General features: G+C 42.5%; 1 protein-coding gene and 1 long non-coding RNA gene across 18 annotated transcripts in view; one reads left to right on the top strand and one right to left on the bottom strand.

Annotated features, from left to right (window-relative positions):
• The window catches only part of CELF4 (CUGBP Elav-like family member 4), a 699885-nt gene that overhangs the window by 247799 nt on the left and 427759 nt on the right, over positions 1-24327 (bottom strand). The gene's annotated exons all lie outside the window — the stretch shown is intronic.
• LOC113961052 lies at positions 22290-24069 on the top strand. The gene is made up of 3 exons (XR_003532180.1): positions 22290-22409; positions 22701-22830; positions 23627-24069. It is a non-coding gene; the product is annotated as an uncharacterized LOC113961052 (long non-coding RNA).

Here is a 24327-nt window from a genome sequence, read left to right as displayed (position 1 = left end):
CATTAACTCTCAGGAAGATGATTGACCATTTGCCCTTTCTAGACAAAGCTGAAATAGTAGAAACATCACAGCAAAACATATGACCCAGCTTTTGGCACACCCTGTGGCTCCAAACCTTTAATGCGCAGCACAGAGTCTTGGAATCTGAAGGGAGATGACAAAGAGACACTGCCTTGCTGCAATGTTTATTAAATGGACAACAACAACGAAGAGGACCAGGAGAAGTTGCAGAGGGCAAATTTCCTCCTTGAGGGGGATGGAGGGACTTGATTTATCCTGATTTATTTATCCTTCAGTGTATTGAGTGAAAAGAAATCTTTATAATGCATGACCTTGAGGACAAAGAAGCAACAAGAAGTGGGTATTACCACCCCCAAAAAACTCAGAAAGGAGGGTAAAAGAAGAGGAAAAGAAAATCAAAATAAACATAATAACAATGGAGTTTAGCAGTGACCTGTTATATTTTTAATTTGAGCTGGCTGGTGGTTTCTCATAGCCTCTTAAAATGGGATCCAAGTCACAAAAGCAACAGGTGATAATAACAGCCCTTACCACCTCCTGTTTCTTCTCCCTGGTCATTTGTTGACTGGTCCAGCTGAGTGAATGCTGTTGTATGAAAAGAGAATGACCTGATCCGCTCTAAGTAACCAGCTCTTGAGCCTCCAAGCTCAAGATCACAGTTGGAGAAGGAACAGAAAAGCTTATCTGTGCTCAAAGATACAGATTTTCTGCTGCTGAAAACTAGGCCTTCCCTCCCAAAAGCAGCAGAGGCACTGAACATGTCTTTGTGACTAAATAAAACAGGTTTAGGAACCATTCTCTAGCTCCACAACCAACAGACACAGTCTGACCACATTCACAGAAAGTAGATCTGTTATTTTGTGTGGGCTCTGCTCAGAGGAGTGGGAGAGAAACCCCTTATAACAGACCAGTGTTAGCCAATCCCGGAAATGAGGGGATGTGCTAATGCCATGAGGTGTGGCATAAGGATGTATCAGCACCCATGAGCATGGACAGCCTGCTGGAAACACAGTGGGCAGGGTAGGGTGGAAGGAGACAAACCTGGCAGATATTTATTCACACTACTTTTGGGAGTGGTCCTTGATGTGCGCTTTCATGTAGGGACCAGTGATCAATTTGGACACAGGCCAAAACTGTCAAGGTATGTGCTAATGGTTCTGCAGTGTGGGAAACTGTAGGGCAGGGCACATGCCAACATCCTGGACTGTTCTATTTACAGGTAGAGATGTAGGCATTGCTGCCCATAAAGGCAGCAACCTGTTGGCCTTCACTCTCTTTTTGCTTTACACACTGTGGAGAAACTCAAAGCCAAAAAGACACTGTGGTGTAGGTTTTCTGGAGCTCTCTTTAACATTGTATGCTATTATTTCATTAGGATACAAGTACATATTTTTTTTCTCCTTGTTTATATGGGAAATATGTCAGAGAGGAGTCAAGACAAACTAGGCTTTCTCTCATAAGCTATGCTCTATAACACATTCATTATTTTTATGAAGACATCTTGGAAAGAAACTTTTCAAAGCCAGCAACTCTTTAAGACTTTCATATACAGTGTAATAAGTCTTTGTCCAGTCCTTCTGGAATGAAACAAGTTGACTTCACTAATAGTCTATTGAGTTTTCACATCTCTATTATAAATAATTTTAGTTGCAGACATTTAATTAATGTTATAAATATAGTATTTATGATGTGCTTTGGGAAATTACTAGTTCTCTCAGTATACATCATGTTTGGGTTTATTGTTTTACTTTGCCTTGCTGCAGTGGCCAGGTGCCTTGCAGATTCCAGAGCAATCACAGCCCTTGCTATGGGGGCTCTGCCTTCATATTCACTCTGTCACTGGGGAGATGGGAGTTTACCATCTTCCTGTGGTCTTTAGGCATCTAATTTAAATGCAAATGGAGTGAGTAGCGTGCAATTGAGGTTCATCTAAGGATTAGGTGCCTAAGAGTTAGATGCCTACCCTGAGCTTGTCCTTAGCCTCCCTATGCAGTGAGAGGAGAGCAATAACAACCCGAATATCCACCTAGAAACAGTTAGGTGAGTCACACTCATCGCCTGCCCGTTTTTCTCTGCTGGACCTAAAAGAAAATCAGGGAAGTTCAGACCTCTTCTCCTGACTTCTAAATGTTAAAAATAAAAGATAGGAATCCCACTCCTATATAATGAATAGAGATACACAGGGCCCTCCAGATTTTACAGGATTTGCTTCAGATAGCTACAGCTGGACAGTATGAACACTCCCCTCTGTGTTCAGGCTTTGATCCATCCCTGTGGCTTTCCTTCTTAGAAATGTGCTGTCAGGTTTGGATTTCCAAAAAAGAAGCCAGAAAAACTTTGTCAGGATGAAAGTCCCCATCTGTAGTAGGCCTCGGTGAAAAGCCAGGACTGAGTTTGTAATAATGCCATTCATGGAGTGATAGGATTGCCTCCAGCAGAATGGGTTTTGCAACAAAAACGTTTGTTGCGTACACCGTGGTTTATGCAGTAATTTCCATCAGAGGATCTAAAAATTCTTATACAACTCACTCTAGAAGAGCTGAAAACTCATATGATGTTTGGCATTGTCATGACTCAGAGGTTTCTTTTTTTGATTGAGTATGCTGAGGTACATTAAGTTATCAGGCAACAAGAAGCACACAATGAGCCAGTAAAGCATCTGACAAAATACAAAACTACATATATGATCCTGTAGTTAAAGCATAAATCTCAGAATTTAAAAAGACTGAAATATGTCTGTTTTTTATGTAGATACACATTGTAAATCAGAATATTTAATTTTATCTAACGACATCTCTAATTCCTCTCAAAATGCATGAAAAGTCTCCCTTTGTCTTGACTAAATAAATGTGCATGAATAGCTTTATGGTTTATCCTCTGGCCACACAGCACCTTGCACACTGGACTCTCATTTTAAGTGTGGATGAGCTGCTGCTGCTGCTGTTGTCATTAGCTGGAACAGAAAATTTGCAACCCCTTTCCGGGACTAAAAGTATGAGCCTGCGTTCAGTGTGAGGGTCCTTGATAACAGTGGAAGTTTTATACACGTACAAAGCATAGTGGTGTTCCCTGTAATTGTGAAGCTTGTTCTGATGTGTTGGTGGAGCCTGTAACATTTAACATGTGCAACATGTGCACGTACACACATAGTCTCTCACTCACTCACACACACACACACACAAGATAGAGTCTTCTGCCACTTTTTATCTGGCAACATATTAATCTTGCGTTTCGCATTCTCTAAAAGCTTCACCATTATAACATAATTACTGCTGAAATTGACCTTTAAAATATATTCCAAATTTCAAATGTCTTTAAACCCCTCAGTGAGCACCATTTTTCAATTTCACATATTGTTTTCTTTTTTAGGAGAAGTGGGACAAAAGATGGGAAAGAGCATTAGCAAATGAATGTCAGCATGTGACATATGCACGTAGTGATAAAGCAAAATCTTGCAAAAATTTACCTGGGCATTTTTAATATCCAGTCTTCAAGCAGTTACAATTTCCCTTAAGCTAAATGAAAATGTAATAAGACTAACTAAAATGTTGCATTTGTGTCTCACCCTTCCCTAAAGTAATTCAATCAATCAGTTTAGCTTCACTAATATTCAAATGTATATCTAAAACTGGCAATATTAAAGTTCAAGTACTCCTCAGCCTCTAAATACATTTAAACTACCTTTATTAGAACATGCACTTTCCTAAATTAGTATTAGTACCTAAAATTGGTTGTGATTCTAACTATCCTTAAAGGAAAACATAACCTTGCCTGCAAATGAGATGTTGAACTGTATGTGGAGGTAGATTTCTGTAACACAACATCTAAGACTGAAAATGTGCATATTATAATGCACTGATGAACTTGTGTGTGCTCATATTACTGTGCAAATAAGAAAGTATAAAAACACATGGTACAACTTCCACCCAGCAGCATTTGCATCCAGCTTTGTTTTTTTCATCTCCCTATCCCAGGCAAGGGAGGGCAGAGGACATGGAGGAGAGTGGAGAAAAATCCTACGTCCCAGAGGGTAGCCAGGGGAAGGACTGTTGAGGAAGGGCATTGTCCCTTTGGCCAGGGAAAAGCTGACATGGGTTTATTCGTGTTGTTTTCAGTTGTGGGGTATCCTGGAGAAATCCTATCTGGAAAAGACAGCTCATGGATCTCTTACTCTGTCTTCTCCCACTCAGGCAAGTTATGGTCTTCACACAGGACCACTGCATTAGTGGTATGTCTCTGCTTACCCTTGAAAGTGTACACTCCAAGGATGCTTTGCAATCCCAGGCTAACCAAGCCCACTTAGACTGGGGTGGGAGGAAAGGGATAAAAAGCAAGAGGCAACTGTACCCACAGAGGCCCCCGGACTGTGAAGAACTTTCTGCACTTCAGAGGTTGCTTTGAGCCCACACTGGAGCCAAATGTCTGAAGACAAGCACAGCTCTGGTTTTGCATTCAACTTCTCAGACCCCTTGCGTGGTCTCAGCTCTGTCCCATTGACAAAACTGCCTACATCCCTGAGCAAAGCCTGGGCCTGAACTGCATCTGCAGAGGAGATGCCTGCGTGCTCTGGAAATTTTTGTAGAAGCGTAGAATCTCCAAATAGTTTGGGTTGGAAGGGATCTTAAAGATCACCTAGTTCCAGCCCCCCTTGCCATGGGCAGGGACACTTCCCAGGAGAACAGGTTGCTCCAAGCCCTGTCTAACCTGGCCTTGAACACTTCTAGGGATGGAGCATCTGGGCAACCTGTTTCAGTGCCTCACTACCTTCGTGTTTTGTGCAGACCTTTCCCTATATGACCAAGAGGGTGCTGACACCCCAAACACCCCAAACTTCAGGGGACCATCTCCAACCTTGGGAGACATACGGGCAATGACAGGCAGGCAGTCACACTGCCAATGCATGGGTTGGGCAGCTTCATGACAGACACAAAAGAGAACAGCCTCACCGAAAAACACTGGGTTTGTGTCCATTTACCCCAGCTGAGGATCCAGTCCATTATTTCCAATTAGGTTTGATGGAGGATTAATCCAATCTCAAGTGTCAGTGTTCTGCCCCCTGACAGCTGCTTACAGTGTGATGCGTGTGCAGTAACCTGCTGGCCCACCTTACCTTTTGCTTTATGAAAAAATGCCATGCAGAGTCAAGCTTGGTAGAAATGAAGACAAATGAAAATAATTGGAAATCTCATTAGTGACCATCCAACAGCTTCGCTGAAAGGTAGAAGGTTTTTTGCTTTCCCTTGCACACACCTGGTTTAGGTTGTGAGGTTTTGTTGTGCATGTCCTACACATACACCCACACCTTCTCCTTCCTCCCTTCTACAGGGTGGTGAGGTAATGCAAATAAATTGCTCTGCCTACTTTGCACAAAGGTTTACATATTGTTCTGTTGATAACGTTTTTGGTATGCCTAAGAGATATAAGGGGGAAATATCTGTCTGTAGCACTTCTAAAGTTTGTGTATTATCTAACTAGCTCATACTGCTTTAGAGGCTTTAAGCCCTCCATAAGAAGTCCTTTTGCCTGTGAATCTTTTATGTTACACCTAGGTGTCCTCATTATAGGGGCTCTACTATTTGACAAGCAATGCTTGTCTCTACAGTCGGTGATGAACACAGCATGACAGGCAATGTGTGCCTCTGTCCAAAGCACTGAATCACAATAAAATGGTAAATTACTGTCTGTCATAGCTAGAAACTGCAGTGAGTAATATTCAATTCCCTATTCTACATAAGATGAGGTGGTGGTGGGGGAAGGGTGCACTCGTTTGGTGGTGGTGGGAAAAGCTAATGTTATACTCCTTTTTATTGAATCTTTGCAATTGAAAACGTATCTGGACACTGAGAAAGAAAGCAAAAGAGGGGTTGTAGCAGGAGGAAAAAAAGATGAATCACTGGCAAATGGAGTTATCGCTAGAATATTTTTGGACAGCTCAGAATTTGTTATTGTTTGGGGATCATCAGGACAGAGATATTTGCAAATGGGATTCACTCTTCTCACTCTCTGGCAGAAATACGGAGTTCAGTTTCGATTAAAATGCAATAATAATTGTGAGTTGGACTGTGTGTCACTGCTTCTCAGAAAAGCCCCCATTAGAGAAGCCTCTATTTTAAAACAAGTCATTCATCATTGGAGTATAATTTCCAGTAAATATATTGTTTGTTCAACTGTAATGCTAGAGATAATGTTTAAAATTCTCCCCTCATATCTCATTATGAAATAATTGATAGCAACATGGCCATTTCTTTTCATTTGTGAGGCTTTTTTTGTTGTTGCTTTTCTCCCCTTTTCCTTTAAGGCAAACTCTTGAAACAATCAATATCAGCAGTTTCAAAAGTGTGATACAATAAATAAATCTCTCAGACAATGACAGAGAACATCCTTATTATAATAAATTTACCATAAATAAAACTGTGTGTGATATTCCTAAGAGCCATTTTACATGAATGCCTTCAAATTTTGTGCAAGGAGAGAGGAAAAGGAGGAGGGGGGGGAGAGAAGAGGACAAAGATGTGTATTCAACAAATTGCTTCATTCTCAAAATATATTACATTTGGCTTGCTGTATGGTGCATGCAAAAAAACTCCTTTCCCCTTGCAGAAACACACCGCAGTTTTTGGAGTTGTTCAATAATATTGGCCTTGGTTACCACATATGTATCCTTTTTTAATAAGACACATTGCTACAGCAATTACTACATTACTAATTGCTACATTGTTACAGAGTTTGTCACTTATCTGTTGTCTCACAAAACACCTTTGTAGTCTTTCTCTTGAAATATTGTAATAGACCAAAATCAATAAGGACCAGCTGTTTTGGCCATGGAGGTCCAGTTTTGAAGGGATCGAGCAAGGACATACAAAGCAGGTTTAAAGAGCAACACAAGTCTGAAATATAGTTTATATTCTGCTTGGTACAGTACAAAATTTCCTGTTTTGCAGACTTTTCCTCTCATTTCATATGCCACAATCTGGAATTTCATGTGAGGTTGAATTTTCAGAGAAAATTTCTCCTCTCCCTCTCCTTTCCATCCCCTCTGGCTTTCAGTAAAACTGTGGCTCCACCATGAATTTGGCATCCAGCTCTCTCAAGTCTAAAATGTATGCTTTAATTTAAGTACATATATAAGTGATTTGCTGAAGAGGAGTCAAGTATATTGTTAACCTTACAGAGATGTCTTCCTTGACTTTGAACAGTGTGCTTCAGGTGTCCACAAAAAAGACCAGAATAAGGAAGGGCAGATTTTTATGCGAGACTTGTGATCTGTTAGGATCTGATATTGGTACTGGGACATTGCAGTACACAGGTGGTAATAGAGACAGAACCAGAGAAAATGGGCTCCTCTGAAATTCTGGATTGCTTGGATTGAAATACTTCTTTGCTTAAAATCTTATGCTTTCCTACTGACTTGTGCTGGTGTTATTTGAACTTCAGAACTATATTTTTTAGGGGAAAATGAAGAAATAATACCTGGTAGGTGGTATATGTTTTGTTATTAATAGTAATACTTGGCACTCAGTTGTCACTTTTCATCTCCAAAGCACTTTACATAATTAACTAATTCATCTTCACCATCCCTGCATGAGATGGAGCTTTTCACTGAGGCAGCACTGGGGGCTCATGTATTCACAACTACACTGTTCACAGGTGGGACTGATTTGGGGTGAAAAACAGCTGACCTGACCTAGGGACAGGTCTGTCTTATGGCCTTGTGCATGAACATGTGCAGATTTGAGAACATCTAAGGAACCTGATGGTGCAGTTTCAGAGGGAACTGATAGATAAAGTGGCTAAGCCACTGTCCATGTTATCTCAGAAATTGTGGCAGTCTGGTGAGATTCCTACCGACTTGAAAAGGGTAAATATAACCCCACTTAAAAAGGGAAAAAAGGAAGACCTCGGGAACCACAGACCAGGCAGGTTCATCTCTGTGCCCAGAAAGTTCACAGAGCAGATTCTCCTGGAAACTATGCTAAGGCATGTGGAAAATAATGAGGTGATTGGTGATAGCTAACATGTCTTCATTAAGGGCAAACTGCGCCTTACATATTTGGTAGCCTTCTACAGTGGGGTTACAGCCTTGGTGGACAAGAGAAGAGTGACTGACATCACCTACCTGGATTTGTGCAAAACATTTGACAATGTCCCACACAACCTCTTCGTCTAAAGTGGAGAGACATAGATTTAACAGATGGACCACCCAGTGAATAAGAAGCTGGTTGGATGATTGCACTCAGAGAGTTGTGGTCAATGGCTCAATGTTGAAGTGGAGAGCAGTGATGGCTGATGCTCCTCAGGGGTCAGTATTGGGAGCAGTGCTGTTTAAGTAAAGGAGTATTGACTATGAAAATGCTGGCATGTGATATCCCAAGAAGCACCCAAAAGCTCTGCCTATGCATGAGGAGAGGGATAGTGTGGAGACCCTGTTCTAGTGACTCCCCTCTACAAGGCTGTCGCTGTGTTCTCCTGACTCCCTAGTCCTCTGGGTACTCGGAGGGTGCTGGGGAGGGTCTGCCAGTCTTATCAGTTTCTACACACCTACAGGACCTACATATCCATTCAAAGGCATTTTCTGTTGTCAGTGGGAGCTGATGGAAACAGTGGAAACTGGGTGCTGCTCGATTCAGGTCTGTTGTCAGCACCTGCATGTGAGGAACACTCCTGTGAAATCTGCCTTTCCTTGTGTTTAGGCTGACATCAGTCTTTAAGCAAATCACAGCAGTGACAAAGGGCAACCTGTGGAATTGGCTGTAGGCTCCATGTATTTGCTGACATGATTATATTTTTTTGTTCTATATTTTTCCTTTTCTTATGGGATGACAGAACTTTTGCACTAGGACCTAATCCAAAGCACCTTGAAGTTTGCTTTTCTGCCCTTTTTTGGGATGGGCATATCTATGGGCCAAATACCTCCACCCTCTCTGCAAACAACTTGGGAGAACTGTTTTAATCCTGCCAAAAGCCCAGACCCACAATGGTGACTTCAGTGGCACAGATCTTGACCCTGCACTTGAGACCCTAACAGCCATCTCCCACTGCTAAGCTGTGGGGAATACACAGAGCAAAGCATCAGAAGCTAGTTTTAGTGGACAGCAGAGGGCAGAAAGCCCATGCAGGCACCCTGCTGGATTCTCCTTCTTTCCCACTGGCATAGAAAACTCAGAGACAAATGACTTTTGCCACAAGCTCCCTAGAGTGGCACCAAAAATTAAGCTGCACAACCCTCCCCTGGGCTTAGGCATATGCTCTACTGACTGCGGGAAGCAATGAGCTTTTCTCCCTGGTGCATGGCCATCCTCACGTGCATGGCAGGACCTCTCCACCAGGAGGTGATTTGTCAGAACTCGCTATGAAAGTCAAACCCTGCAATTATAAGGAGTGGCTGCACTTAAAAGAGAGATGTAGAACACCCCAGCACGCGCCTGGATTTATCATATTGAAAGAACATAGTCCTCTTTCTATGCAATTGCAGTATTTGATAAACGGCCTACATTAGGGTACCTCAAAGGTGCTCTGCATCATTAATTACCAGGGTATACACTGAAGAGGAAGTTAATAAAACTCGTCTCTTGCATGGAACTCAGAAATCTTACTACCTGATGATTCCTGATGGAAGAAGATGTTTCTGAAGCCACATGTGCAACCTTGTACAGGTAATAATAACAAAACACTCAAGGGAATCTTTTATGTTTTAGGATGCCATTTTTCTTTTTGATTTATAGGATACTAATGGCTTTTCTCCTTTTTTCCCTTTTTTTTTTTAATTTTTTTTTTGAGCCAAGAGCCATGGTAAAAATCAACTGATGACGCTCAGATTCAGAGAAGAAAAAAAAAACAGAAAAGAAAAGAAAACAGAACAGAATAAAATGGGACAAATAAGAGTCCCTCTGGGAGGAATGCCAGCCGCTAGTTTTGCTATTATTGTACTGGAGAATCTTATAAAACTCTAGCCATTAATAACAGGCTCTGCCAGATATTGATAATTTATTCAAATTGTAGGTCTGGATTTGAGGGAGCAGATGTTCCTCATGCAGACACTTTCAGAAAATGAATTCCAAAGAAACAAAATAACATTCGGTGCTATCAGTAGAGAGGAAAGGCAGTATTTTAGTGTGCAGTAAACATCTGGACTGCCTTCTATTTTTATTGCCTCTCTTGCCCCTGGTTCTCTCCTACTCATCCACCCTTACTGTTGAATGATTCTGCTACTCTTCTTCTTTGATGTCAAATAAATAAATAAATAAATACTCTGCTTAGCCTCCTGCCTGTGTTAGAATAGATCATGACAGATTTCACCAGGAGTATAGGGACCTGACCAACTTCAAATCACTTTGAGCAGGAGCAGAAACTCCAAACAAGCCACCTATTAGGAAGGGTAGAAATTAATTTTGATCGAGAACAAATTTTTTTCTGGTCATTTCAGTGTTTTGAGGATGCTCTACCCAATACAAGGCTTAGTTTTACCCTCCAGCAAATTCACAGATGTTTCCACTTTCTCTTTCCCTCTGCCTTGCTAGGCTGGAGGAGGACTGGATATTCATAACCCCAAAGTCTCGCTGTCACAGATGGTCCAAATTGAAGCAAGCTGTTCTATCACCTTCTCCAGTTGTTGGCTGCTCCATTTGAAACCACCCTAGACATGGTGCAACAGAATGTGCTGTGTGTCCAAAAACTGTTAAACATATTTCCTTGGGCACAGTGACAACTGTTGATGAACACTAAACTGCAATGCTTGCTACCAGTGGTCCTGTTCTCTCCAAAAAAGAAGCTAATCTCTAGGACCAAATCCAGAGGTCGTAGTGAGATCATGTTGGCCAGATCTTATCCCTGGGAGATCACTTAGCTTTCTGTGGATCTGTGTGGTTCTGAACTGCTTGGAAACATAAGTAGGTCCAAGACTGCCAAGGGAGCTAGGATGGTGGTCTAATTTTCAGTGCTTTGCAAATGGCTGTACAGAATTACATTCCCAACCAGTCCCATTTTACAATTCCCATCCTTTTCCAGCTAATCTCATGCAATAATTTGTCTTCCAACCGGTCGCACGTTGCCATCTGTCTCTGCTCCTGACTGATCCCAAGTTGCCATCTGCCCCTGGCCGGCCTTTTTTTAGCTGTACCCCATTTGGAGAGGAACATGATGATGTTAGGGGACGTCAGTCCTTCAGACTGCCTAGTCCAGCCCTCTGACTGACACTTGGCTTTCACAGCCTGCAGAGATCGAGGCACAGGACTCCCCATCACACACGCAGCCTCCCTCTTTGCAGTAACTGCTACAAAGAATTGTTTGCAAACACAAGGAATCAAAGGAGGATTAGCCCAGGGATCTACATAACAGGGTGTGGGAAGTACCAGGGAAAGGGAAAGAATAGTCACAAGCAATTTATTTGCAAAGGGTGTGCAGATGCAGCTGTGGGTCACTGCCCATGCTAAATAACCCTAAAAACTACTTAAGAGTCTGTTTGCTCCCACTTCTGTGCCCATTGTCTGGCATGACAGGCATCCAGGGAAGGTTCTTGCAGGGTAGGAGCCTAGAAGTGATCATGTCTAATTTCCCTCCAAAGCTTGACTTTTGGCTTTTGAGACCTTTTCATGAAGAACTTGCACTGTTTCTGAAGCTGTGACTCTTGGAAGTATTTTCCCTTTGTGAGAGAAACAGAACATAGCTGTTTCAACATTCCTCTGGTAAATTGTCTCCTTTCTGTCTTCCCTCTGTTTAGGTGACAGCATAAACCTCCTAGTTTCACTCTGATGGTGACAGCACTTCACAGTTGGATAGTAGAAGGGAAGTGGAGTTGTTAGTTCACTTTCCATCCTTTGCGATGCTGCCTTGGCCTCTAATGCTGCACTTCCCATGCATAATGTGTGGAAAAGAGTTGAAGGATCAGGGTCTAAAAAGTGTCTCTTAATTTTTCCAATGCCCAGTTGCCAGCTGCCACTAACTTTGCAAACTTTATTGACTACTGCTATGTCTGGTGCTAAGTATCTTCAGACTTCATTCCAAGTAATGGGAAAAAAAACTGAGGGGCAATCAGCTAGTTCCATGATGAATGAAGCCCATGTCACTCAGAGAAAATGAATATTTCTTTGCAATAATGACCAGATGGTAGCAAGACTCAGATCCAAATTAAAACATGCATGATAAATGCCAAGAAAACACAGAAAGACAAAAACCCAACCTGGAGTGAAATCTCTCTATAAATCTTTCCCCCCTACAACACAGGCACTTCTAATGGGAATTAAATTATTAAGAGATGTTGCAAGGAGAATACAAATGTGAGACTCTTCCTCCTTCTTGGAACTTTTTGAAAGAGTATTTCAGCACAGCCAGCTGGCTTTTCTTCTCCATATGAGACAGCACTGGGCTGAATAGGATCTTTTCATGTAGAAGCACAGGCAAAATACTAATCCAGAAAATAAATTATACATTGGAGTTGGCATAGAAATAGCATATATTTTGCCTTCTGTAGAGTTGACCTATGGAACTCCTTGCTGCAAGAAATTATTGCAGCTGAAGGTCTTCAAGGACTAAGAAAGGGGGTAGTATTTGGAACTAGATGTCTTTAAGGTCCCTTCCAACCTAAGCCATTTTATGAGTCTATGATTCTATGATTTGCAGATGGTAATAGCATTCAAAATTACACTAAACAGAGAAAATGTGGGGAGTGGTTTTGCAATATCTTAGTTCCAAGTGGATACTAAAAATAAATTACTGGTGTTAGAAAGAAATGCTGTTATGAAAAATGTAGAGTCTGTAATTTTTTTCTGATACTTTTTCATGAGGTATATCATATTTGAAAGTGCTATGATCGTAACAAAGGACAACAAGTACTGCTGCAGCTGATCTAAAATGGCATTTACAGGGATATTTGAAGGAAGTCTGTGTTTTGGCATCCTCTTGGATGTCTTCTAGATGAGCCAAACCTAGACTTTCACTCTCCAAAGAAGTAATACCCTCAGAAACCTTATTTTTAACTGCCTCTTTCTGATCCTGCACGATCCCTGCTATGCCCCCTTCCTTCTCTTTGTAAATCTCACGGTGATACAAAATAGATGGTCTCTCAGGGGACTGGCTGGCCTCTCCCTGTCGGCATTGACACCTTTTCCCAGCACTAAGTTAATGAGAAATATTAAATTACAGAGGCACACTCACGCTTTGGAAAGAAACATGGTGTTTGATCCCGCCAAACTGCCAAGCTCTACTTAAAACCGATAACAAATGTTCTTCCCCAGCAAGATGTGATTAGCTTTTATACCTGTGCAGATTGTACAAACACACAGGAGGGAGCTTTTAAATATCATTGATTTGCCTATTTGAAATTATTAATTTCAAATTCGGCTGGAACAACCTTTGCTAAATTACACTGTGCCAGTGGGAGTTAGAGGACCCACAAGTCTAAACTTAACTTAAGAATGGGAGGAGGGAGGGCTAAAGAAAAAGGAAAAAAAACCCTGAAACAACTAAAAGTCCATTTAAACTCAGTAGGTTTCCAGTTAATTACATTTTCACACCTATCCCAGTAGTTACAGATGTATTTATAATGTATGCCTGCCTCTGTGGTTACTGAATACTGCATTCTCCACGGACTCTAAGAGCCAGGATTTCTTTCCTACATATAAAAGACCTTCCATTTTAATTGGAGTCACATCCAAATACTGTCTGGGTTCAAATGTAATGGCTCCAACTAATTTTCTTCCCTTCCTGTTTCTCCTCTTCTTTCCTCCTCTCTTCTCTCCTGTACAAAAGGAACAACTGTGTCCAGTGTGGAGACATCCCTGATATCTAGAGAAGCTTGTTTGAGGTCACATCCACCATTTCTCTGAGCAGTAGGATAGAACCACTCAACTACTCATTACAGCATTCCCTCCCTATCCTCAAAACATACCCAAGCTCTTTTGGACATGGATACACTAATTCATCCTCTCCACAGCTCCCTCCTGGAAAAGGAATGTACCCCTTTTCTCTCCAAAAATTTCTTCTCCTTAAACCCTGACCAAGATAGAACCCCGTGATCTGCTCTCCATGTAGTAAGTCTCACAAAAGGGTCCATGTCTGAGATTCAGCCCTTCATCTCCAAGTTATAGCTTGTGATCCACATCACTGTGGAGTGAAACAGGCTCCTCCAGAAGTCAATTGCTCTGTCTTTTTTCAAGGAGATGAATTGCTATCTGGAATTACCTTTCCTCTCTGCTGGCTTTTAAAGGAGCCATAGGTGACTAGCTCAGTCACAAATACCCAAATTAAACTGGATAAACTCTGCCTTAAGAGACTTGTCAGGGCCATTTGAAGAGGCTGTTGTAGAGGGAAGGACTGAATGTGAGCACACTTCAGGGAATGAAACCAGTTTTGCTGATCCCGCTCTGTTCCTGTGAAGGGCTCCTACACCTTTGGGGTAGAGGAACAAGGAGTGGAAACAGAGAGTTAGTTATGCAAATCTCCTCCACTCCACTGTCTCTTCCTGTGGAATGACCAACTTTTTCTGAGCTTGACCCCAGGGCCTGAGGTCCACAACTCTTCCAAGGAGCCCCAGAAGAGCCCCATTATTTGCACTCCTTAGCCTATATGCATTTGGCATCTCCAAATACCCTGCATATTCAGCTGGAGTCACACGAACAACCACTTCCCACTGGAGTAAGAGACACTGAATGACAGTTTCAGGTCTGAAACACCAAAGGCTTGCAGCACAGCCAAAGGTTTCTCAAGGGCTTTGTAGAAGAAGCTCCCACAAAAAAATATGGCCATCAGGACTGCAGACATCTTTCAGTCCTAGAACTAGTGACACCTCCTCATCATGCCTTCTCTACTGTATACCCCAAGTGTAGATATTGAGGCAGACTTCAAAAACAAATCCAACAAAATCAAAGTGATCATGTATCTAAATTTGCCCCCCTAAGAAGAAAATGTCAGAAGAGACTGCACTGGAGAGAAACTGGTCATATTGCTTAATGCCTGACTGGAAGGCACTCCAGTATGCTGGTGGTGAGGACGGGATGAAAATCTATCTGGAACAGAACAGCACTCAGGAGATTATTCACAGCAGCAGCATAAACAGGGAAAATTTACTAGAGTATATAGACCACCCAAGTATGCAGTAAATGAGCTTCACAGTAATGGAATTGCCATATCCCCCTGAATCGTACCTCTGTAAGGCTACCCTGCCGTTTCAAAAGCAAATTCAGAGTAGATGGTAGGTGCCCAGGTGATTAGAATACAAGCCATAGGGAGAAGATAAACCATCTAAGTTGATAAGAATAGCATAGACTGCTCTGACAGAGCAAAACCAGTGTGAGCATTCAAGGAGACAAATGGGTTGTAGAAATATGGCAACAGCTATGGTTTGCAGAAACAGTCACCTAAAGTGATATCATACTATCTGAAAAACCAACCTGTGATTGCTGTAAAAGGCACCTATTCATCTGGTGTCAATCAGCATAGCTCCATTGATGTCAGCGTCTTTTCACGGTCGTGTAATGTGCTATTTCTTTGCTAATATAATGCAATATAATGTCAGACTTTTTAAAACTTCAATGGAGTTACACAGGCCTCCACCAAGCGAGGGTTTCATTGACAGCCTAGCGCTGAACACACAGAGGAAGGCAGAGTTAAGATTACAGAAGCAACCTTTACCTCCTTGCCTGACGTCAGAGTGTTTGACTCTGAAGCCACAGCATTACTGTACTGTAATACACAGCAGTACTCCCAAAAACATATCAGCCCCTTCTAACCATTTCCATTTACAGTCCTCTCCCTGCAAGTCTTGAAGAGCCTTAAGAATGCAACCGAATACAGCCTCCCTACCCAACTATCACAGCTGATCAGCAGGTGGCAAAACTGATGCAGTAAGATGTTGGCTGGTTCACAGACATCACACAGGTTTACCTCTTTTTCTTCCTGATTTTTCACCTTCTCCCTGATTACACTTTTATCAGCAGCAGTCAGCATGATGCCACAGCCAGCAGCTTCCTGAGGGTAGTTCTAGGAGCTGGGGAAGGTCAAAACACCATGGTCATCTCCTTGTCCAACAAGGGAGTTTGGGCTCAGGTGTTTTGCTCTTGTTGTCCCTGTTGTTTTGTTACAGATGTACAGACTAGCAGACTCTCACAGTCAATACCTGGACATGATTTGGAGTGTACCACAAGCCAGGAACCTTTCACAGTAGGACAAATAGATGATGCCATCTAGTTTTAGAGAGAAGAATATGTCTAGAAACTGGGCATGAGTTACACTGGTTCACTTCCCTGCAGAGCAAGAGGAGGTCTGTGATGACAGCAGAGGTAGCTGCTCAGACATCCCTGGCACTAACATCATGGTGGTGACTTCACCTTCTTCTAGCCAGAGCTGTTTAAGTGAGGTACCTCCATTAAGACACAAAGTCCTACACTGAGAGCTTTGGAAGGGGAAGATGCCTCAATGCCAAGAACATCCTGCTTTTGAGATGCTGGTCAACTGAGGGGGTTGATTTTGGTGTCTCCACTCTTGCCTCATAGGTCCTGGATGATGAAGCCAGGAGCAGCTGAGCAGGAGGTGCCCTCCCTCAGGGGACAGGGCTGAGCCACTGTCCCTGGCTTTGAGTGCTTACTCAGCAAAGCAGGAGAACGGGAAGTGGGGAAAGACAGCAAGGAGGGAAAGCAAAAATAAACCCTACCAAATCATACAAAAATGTTTTCAGTTCCTGTCAGGAGAAGAAATATTGAAAATGACATCAAGTCAGAATTCATTGATTCTCTTTTGTTATAACCATTATACAGAGCCTTCCAATCCCTTAGATTTTCCAGAATGGCAAAGTCACTGTCTGAGCAACCTTAACCCAGCGTCTCTGGGCCACCCTTTCCCATCTTCTCTTTTAAAATTATTATTACTATTATTACTATTATTATTTTTCCTTATTGTTTTTAAATCACTCTCTATATAACAGTTGTTTTTCACATTAAATAACATCAGATGAGAGCTCGCCATAGTCAGAAGAATGAAACTGTCATCTCTAATTTGCCTGGCAGAAGCTGCGTTGACAGGAAGTTGTCTGTGGTTGTTTAGAAATAAAATAATGCTCTGAGGAGAAGTGCAGAAACTTAATAGGACTTTAAAAACAACAGGAGCCATGGGGACTGCAGATGGTTCCTAGGCCTAAGGACTAAATAAACAATGATTTTATAGGCAAGAATGTAGCCTAGGGGAGATGGCCTCTAAAGAGATGTTCACACATATTGTGTCCAACATCATTAGACTGCCCGGTGGGAGCAAACGTTCGGCAGTTAAAGACATTTTGAAAAGGAAAAATCAGCCTCAAAAGATGCTTTAAATGAACAGGAGGTGGAAGAGCAAACCGTCTGAAGAACTTCGCGCAGCTAAATGACTCACCAAACATCTGTCTCAGGGACCAATAATTTGAAACTGATTGACTTACTGGGTGTAAAATGTATGGATAAATGTAGTGGGGGGAAAAAAAGAAAAAAACATCCAAAAGGTAAGGTGGGATTTGCTGCAGGAAAACAAGGGATGGAGGCTGGTGAGGAAGGGGGGGTCCGGTGGGGGAGATGGGAGATTCATAACTAAGTAGCAATAAAGGCAACAGGGATGAGCTCTTTTAAAGGTCCAGAACACAGCTCATATTCTCTCTCTCTCTCTTTGAGGTTTCATTTAAGCCTGGCACATCTGAGTGCAGAGAATTAAAAAAAAAAAAAAGAGACAATCTGATATTCACTGATTGAAAAAGCAAACACAGGGACCAGCCTCGAAAGGGATCCAGCGATGCGATTTCGAAAATAAGGGCCTTGGAACAGCAAGTGCAATCTTCTACCCAGGGCTGCTAAACCCTTTCTGTCAAACCATTTACATTTATAAGGCCTTCAGTCAGGTAGTGCTTTTATTTTTTTCCCTTTCCCCACTTCCCGCCTCCCACCCCACCTCCTCTCTCCCTCTCTTTTCTGCAGAGTGCTCATTTCAGACTCACTCCTTTGTTACACCTGTTTGCAAGTGGGTATTTTGCAGTTAACTTAACTGGCCTCTTCATATTTATGGCTTTCAAGAAAGGCAGAAGGTGGGGTGAGGGAGAGAGCCAAGACAGGCTTTTTGTAAAGAGATGTGGTAAATTTTGCATCTAGCATTTTTTGGCTGGAGGGTTTGCTGTAAAGAAAGGAATGTTGACATTGCAGCTGCTGCTGGAGAGACCTTTTTCTGCTATGGATTGAGAAGGACATCAAAATCCCTATTGTGTGAAAGCCAAACCCTTATTTTTGTATCTTGGCAGCTGTATATATAGATCTGTTAGATTCTACACATTTTCTTACATTAATTACCTGGGAATAAGATTACATTTCTAAAATAACAATTTCTTTTGTAACGGGAAAGATCACAATTTTTTTCTTTGGCAGCAATGTCAAAATACAAGATTTTGACACTCTTCTGAGATTTTTCTCTGGATTACTTTTTTTTCCAGATGAAAGACACTGTTTTCAATGATCAGGCATTTGCTAACAAACTTAGTAACAAAAGAAGCCAACCCAAGCCAAACAAAGTACAATTTAATGGAAAATTTCTGACCCTCTCACTGGACAAGGTCTGCTTTTGTTATCCAATCTTACTTTTCAGCCTTCCCTTGGAGTTGGCAGTTTAATTGATGTGAACCAGGTTGACCTGGTTTTTTTGCTCATCTGAGGGTACTTGGATCATATTCTGTGTCCCTTGAAGCTGTAGAAAAATAGCAGCAGTGCTCTTGAAACTAACAGGATGCTCATCACCTTGGGTTTGTAAGACGAACACCAGATAAAGAGAATCAATAATCTATCTCAGAGCAGCAAAAACATCAGAGCAAGCCCTTCCACACAACCCTCAAAGGCTCACAGTGAGTCACCATCAGCAAATGCGGATCTTGTTTATGCCTCTCACGCTATATCAGGATAACACACTAGAAATAACACTGCTATTTAGATCTTGCATAGCATTTGTAGGATGGAAACAAGCCTCTCGGAGCTCTTGGCAAAGGTGGTTGAAGCCTTACTATTCCCATTTTGCAGACTGGGCAAAAGTGTGACCCTCGAGAAGGGTCTGGGAATCAAGCTGAAGACTCTAATGAGCAACTCAGTGCCTCACCACCCCTCGTCCCCATGTCACCAAGGGCATTGGTGAGGATACCAGCTTTGGATGCAGGCACTTAAGGTGGACAGACATTCCAAACACTCACCTGACCCATTTACACAAATACTCCATTCCCAGGAGCCAGCTTTGGCCATGCTAGGTCAGAAGGGGTAATTCCTAACACCAAAGGTCCAAAATATCTCTGGAGGGGGAGCAAATGGTTGCTTCTTACTGAAATGGGCATTGAGGAGCAAGCTTGGCTCTGCCCCTCGCACTCAGCCACCATCTCTGCTTGTGACCTTCATCCATTTTACTAAACCAGTGATTTCAAATGTGGGTCCCTGAAGTTAAATGTCTGAATCCTTATTCAGACAACAAAATAGTTGGCCTTCATCTTGAAGTTGCTAAGCAACCATTGCTCATATCAGAGCCAATGGGATCTGCAAACATGCAGAGGTACCATCTCCAAACATGTGGTGGTACAACCTCTGGCAATCAGGTCACCTGTCTGGTCCCTAAATACTGAGGAAGTTTGCTGAATTTAGGCACCTGAGGATGAACTTTCTGACTTTGATTTCTTTGATGTTCCTTTTATGAAATAATATTGTATTTTACTGAGCATGGGGATCTCACCTGCAGCGGGTCTGCAAAACACCCAGACTGCCTGGATGAAAGAAACTACAGCAGAAAAGAGGCAAAAACGGGGTGGCAAAGCAGGCAAAAGCAAGTGAAAGCACTGGCACACAATAACGTGGCACTGGGGCACTGCGGGGCACAAGCAGCTTTCATTTTTTCTGTGGCTGTGCCATATCATTAAACCCTCGTAATAATAAATGACATCTCACAGACAAAACAGTGCTAACTTCATATGCCAGTGCAGAGTCCTACAATATGCATTTGGAAAGTCATGTGTGGGGGCTGGGGTGGGGAGGCGGGGGCTCACAGGCAGTTATGAATTCAAAGGGATTCCAAAAAAATAGCTGGTATAAGGATGAAGAGTTCTAGGGTCTGGCTAACAGGTTTATTTGCAGCTTGGAAGGCAGACTGACCAAAATGCAGTGTGTTAGGACAATTTGTGGCTGAGGAAGGGAGCATGGCCCCCAGCCTGCTCTTGTGGGATTATCAGGTCTAGGGCTGTGCAAACATGAATGCATTGGTCTGTCACCCTGAATACCTGACTCCAAAGTGCTTGGGACATATTGAAGTATAACAAATAGTGGCCAGATATCGTCCCTTCCACTGAAACTTGATAATTCATATTCTTACTCTGTTACAATGGCCCACGGGGCCATGTGTTTTTGTCTACACTATCCAGTATTCTCCTAAACAATCTCTGGATGGTTAGGTAATTAAGACAGGACAAAGCTCATCACTCAATGTGTGGCATGATATGAACACCCTGTTCTGGAAGCCAACAGACTTCAGTAACACAAGGTGCTTTGTGTTGGTTGGCCTCAGTGACTGAGAGAAGTCCCAGCAGCATTTACTTTAACAGCCACCAGAAAGTCAAGAATCTGCATATCTTTCATCTAGTACAATCTTCTGAATACCACAAAATGAAATATTTCACCCGTCAGCTTTTATGTACAACTTGTTTGAAGCAGAACCTCTCTTTAGGAGAACATTCAATAGAAAATTTTTTCCATGGTTTCTCCTGTCCTCCACGCTGCTTCTGCAGATATCAATCAATTGGGTCTCACATAACCAGCTATGAGGTTAGGAGAGGGAAAATACTCTGCAGTTCAGATCAAGAAGAACATCATCTGAACCAGGAGCAATGGTGAGCTAAAGGGACTCATAGTCTGCTCCACGTCTGCTGGGTGAAGGTCAGTCCCACGTGGATGAGGAGGGTGGTGTCTGGTATGAAGCAGTAACATGGAAAACAGTAGACATTGTGGCCAGTACCATGTAAGAAGACAAAGAAGTATGGCAAGAAATGAAATGGGACGAAGGACATTATTAGGGATACTATTACTGCTGTGCCTAAAGAAAATCACAGCACTTGAATTTGATCCATTCCAGATAGTCTGGCCATTTCAGTGGAATTCTTGTTTCCTTGCTCATCCAGGACCTTTTCCTAAATTCAAAAATTCCTTTCTTGTTCTTACCATTTTCTGTCTTTGCCATGTTGACCTTAACCTGAGTTTAAGAAGTGCAGAAATCTCAGTGAATATTCCACTATTTCAAAAGCAGCAGATATAAAGAAAAAACTGAGTTTAGTTACAGAATTTTGGGCAAATTCTTACTGTTTGCAGACTCCAAGTCAGGAGTGTTCAGTTGCTTTTCTGTGTGTAGCTCCAGCTCTCTGGCCTGACCCCACTCTTCCCCTCCCCTCTCTTCTAGAAAATAAATTTGGAGAGATTCTGACGAGCAGGGACAGGAGGAAGCTGTGACATGTAAAATGGCAGTCTCTGGCAGGCTGTGCTTGCACAAACAACCCCTCAGTGCTTATGAAGGGGAAAAAAGTGGGAAGGGAGGAAGCAGGAGCTATAAGCAGACTGGCTATTTTCAGGTTCTGTTCCAGGCAAAACTGGTACTAAATTATTTACCAACCAATTGTGTGAAGGACTCAAATCCAGTGGCATCCACATGCAGCACTCATAACCTACTAACTGCATTAACGCAGCTGAGGATTAAGGGAGATTTGAATCAAAGTAATGGGAAAGAAATCATGTGCTGAAGTATTTAGATGTAGTCACTTTTCATGCCGCCTCAATGCCTAGGGACTCATCTTCCCCTTTCCCTGGCAAGAGACAGCAGCCAGCTACTAACCATCGGTGCTGACAGCTTCCAGCTCAGCCAAGCTTCCATTTTGGAGATCGAATTTGCAGAGATGCAGCTGGGTCCAGGAGAAAAAAAAAAATCAAAAAACCCCCTCCAAACCAACAACAAAACCAAGAAAACAGACAAAGAGAAAGGAAACGAGAAAAAAAAAAAACCAACAACAAACAGAGCGCTTTGGGGACTATTTGAATTAGTAGCAGGGGGCTGGCAATGGGAAGGGGAAGTCTGTTAAGGGTCTCCCAACTTTTCCCAGATGATTCTGCTAACCAGCTGACATCTTTTACTGCATTACTGCCTGATAGGATGGGGAAACGAATCTGAATAGCAATAAGGCAGAGAGCTGGAGCAGTTAATCTGTGACACCACAGCCAACTGCTGTGGTTGTGGAGGCAGACACTCTTCTCCTTGTCTGAGAGGGAAGGGAGAGGAGGAGGAGGGAGAGGAACTTACGATTTGGGGGACAAAAAGGGGAATCGGTGACTATAAGATGCCCTCCTACTAAAGTGCTGCTGCAATAAAGCAGGGCTATAAAGGTGCAAATTTAGTAACCTATCTCCAGTCTGACAGGCTATACCAGTGCTGCATGGTAAAGGGGAGAGCAGAGCATGGGATCTCCCTTATCTTTGCTTTCTGCTCCAGAGCTCACTCATGCTGAGGAAGAGCTAGATGAGTGAGGAAACGAGAAGTAGAGGATGGAGCAAGTGCAGCACATGGAATTCACAGGGGTAAGGGATAAGGATTTAGACCAATGCTGAGTTATAAGGATTTAGATTGATGCTGAGTTACCTGGTACCCCAGCATATTTTTTTTTTTTTTTTTACAAGGAGATGTCCAGACTTTGCAGTCAGGTGACATCAATGCAGACTCAATGCAGAGGATCCTCAAATTGGTGCCAGGGAAGCCTGGCTTTGAGGCTGAGCTTCGTCTCATGGATCACCACTCAGACTGCATAGGGTGATGTTTGATGACAGTGGTGACAGGGAGGAGGGTTATCTCTGCACAGCCTGTAAACCAAGGACACAGTCTGCCCCTGCATAGTTAAACCCTGGAAGTTGTCATGCACTCAGCTTACATGTGAGCCTTTTGTTACAGGGAGAGGGAAACTTTGGCAAAGACATTGAGGTGACACTGCTCATGGGAAAGTTACACCTGAATCTTTTTAAGCCCTTTTTGGACAGCACAAAAGAGACAGGGCAGGACAAGGGAGTGCTGGTGAATGGCTTATCTGAAGGACACCAGTCCTGAGGATGCAGACCTGCACTCTGGGGCAGCCAGGTGCTGAGAGACAGGCACAGACAGCTCTCACTCAGCCATCTATACTTGATCCTTTGTAAAGCTGAGCCTGAAATCTTTATTCACTCTCAACACCCTATGTAATGTGAAGTTTTTACATGTCAATCAATGTCACATTTTCAAAGGGTAGTGTTTACTCTTGCTAGCAAAATTGGCAGGATCAGACCTTAATGATGGGAGAGGAAGGAGTCAAGAAATGCACACTGGAGTTGAAAGCTGAAAACATAACAACTGGGCTGGACATCCCACAAATCCAATACTAAATGAAATCCAGTGGGACTTTTTATTAATTTAATCTTGCAAATGTTTTTTTTTTCCCCTTTCTCTTGCGACAGCTCTACAAGACAGATCTATACATATCTCCTCTACTTTGCATAGTTCAGGAAACTGAGGCATGACTTGCTCTAGAGAGTTTGCATTCAGACTGACATCTTAACCTCAGTCTTTCTTTGCACAGGAAGGTGCCAGCTGAACTGATGAAAGTCTCAAGAGCTGGCCAGTGTCAGCTGCAAACAGAGCTGCCTACGGGATGAGATACATGTGCTGTAGTAATAGGATGTAGAGAGAGCTCTGAGAGCTGTATACATACACCTCTACTTCACTGTGTGCAGCACCAGCTATAAAAACAGATCTTCAAAACCACCCAACTGCCCTCAGCAAATCTTGTCTGAAAACTACAGTCCATTCCTGTCTGTGTGAATGATTAATGCTATGGACTTGCACATACAGACAAGGGCTCATCAATTTCTTTAAATGGTGATGGTTCTCGAATGTTTCACCTAATTTCAATGAATTTGCAAACCTCATTTCATTTTACTTGAGCCTGTCCCCCAAGGGCTTACGTTGTGCAGTTTCTCTGAAAGTGTGTATTTTAGATCTGTGCTTTGCAACTGGCTAACCACCTACTTAGCAGTGCTTGTCATTTGTTTGGTGGGTTTTTTTTTTTTTGTTTTGTTTTTGGTTTTGGTTTTTTTTTAATATTCTTAAATCTTATCAAAACATGAGTCCTAAATAAAATTCCTTCTGCTAACTACCAGTCATGGAGTCATTACTGGAAAGGGTAGCTGGTGGAGGATAGCAAAGCTGAGCTCAATGCTCCTATTTGGAGTGGACAGCTCCATAGTTGGCAAAAAAAAATTCACTGAGTGTTTAAACTAT

Source organism: Neopelma chrysocephalum, unplaced genomic scaffold, assembly GCF_003984885.1.
Source record: "Neopelma chrysocephalum unplaced genomic scaffold, ASM398488v2 Primary Assembly neopelma1_97027, whole genome shotgun sequence".
NCBI lineage: Eukaryota > Metazoa > Chordata > Aves > Passeriformes > Pipridae > Neopelma > Neopelma chrysocephalum.
Note: the sequence above shows the minus strand (reverse complement) of the source record. Positions and strands in the feature narration are given on the sequence as shown.